Genomic DNA, 1,307 nt, shown 5'->3' on the forward strand with positions numbered 1-1,307 from the left:
CTGTACATTCTTTCTCAGCAACATGAGGAGCTAATGATGGTCCCTGTGTACACAGAGATCCTTGACAGGACGGAAGTCCACAGACTGACGTATTACTGCTGCAGTCTCTGAAGAGGAGATGGAACCAGTCAATTCCCTTGAATCCCTCTATTGCCCAAAAAAGACCCAAGACTGACAGGCGACCCCTTGCGGCGGGGCCCAGCGCTCCCGCGATGTCAGGACCACCTACTTCGTGTGGGAACCCCTGGGCCAACGCCCAGTCAGCAGCAGCTCCGCTTAGGCTTCAAAGGCTCTCTGCAGAGTTTGAAGCCCTTTCTGCCAGAAGGCAGGCTGGCATCACGGGATGGAATTCATTTACTAACTTACATAAAGAGTTCGTTTATATTTATCTTGTTCATCACACTAGTCCATACAAGGACTGCATGGATGTAGTCGGCTAGTCCTTGGCATCTCTCTCCATGACCTCTCTTTCATTGATAAGATCACACTTATTTTCTGCAATGACAACTACAATGTTGGGTGGGCCATGCTGCCAAAGCTCTTCTACCCAATTCTTTAATGTTGAAAATGTTTTGTGATGTCGTAAATAATATAGCTGCAGCCGAGCCTTGGTAGTACATTGGTGCTGAGGCAGGAAATCGTTCTCCTTCATCCCAGATGAAGGATTTATGTAGCTCATTTTGGTACTGGACAGTCCTGGTCATAAAAGATGGTCCTATTGTTGGGTTGATGTTTGGATCAAAACTGTATTCCACGAACCGCCACACAATACTTGACTTACCTACACCTGTATCCTCCAGCAGACACACTTGGAGCTACCTCAGCGCCGTGGCCTGGGAGCCAGGGGCGTGGCCCGCTGCCATCCTAAATTGAGAGAGAGGCTGGGCCCAGAACGAGCATTCCCCACGCCACCACTGCAAGGCCTAACCCCGGCCGCGGGGTGCGCAGAGGCCACTGCCCCCCGTTTGCTGGCCCTTGGCCCGGCGTTGCCAGCTGCGTGGAGCCCGTCTCAGCAGACCGGACTGTGCCTCAGGTTCCTGGGCGCCACTGCTGCCGCCATCTTGGGACAGCGGCCGGTCAGCTGCAGGGTGAAAGGAATTCTTAAGAGACATTTAGTCCATTTTGTCAGGTGGTCTGGTATTCCCATCTCTTTCAGAATTTTCCACTGTTTGTTGTGATCCACACAGTCGAAGGTTTTGGCATAGTCAATAAAGCAGAAATAGATGTTTTTCTAGAACTCTCTTTTTCAATAATCCAGCTGATGTTGGCAATTTGATCTCTGGCTCCCCTGCCTTTCCTAAAACCAG

The 1,307-nt window shown here is 50.7% G+C and overlaps 1 pseudogene; it reads right to left on the bottom strand.

Annotated features, from left to right (window-relative positions):
- Nucleotides 1-260: 260 nt before the first annotated feature.
- Nucleotides 261-863, bottom strand: LOC122685775 (annotated as a pseudogene).
- Nucleotides 864-1,307: the final 444 nt, after the last annotated feature.

This window comes from Cervus elaphus, chromosome 29 (assembly GCF_910594005.1).
Source record: "Cervus elaphus chromosome 29, mCerEla1.1, whole genome shotgun sequence".
Lineage (NCBI taxonomy): Eukaryota > Metazoa > Chordata > Mammalia > Artiodactyla > Cervidae > Cervus > Cervus elaphus.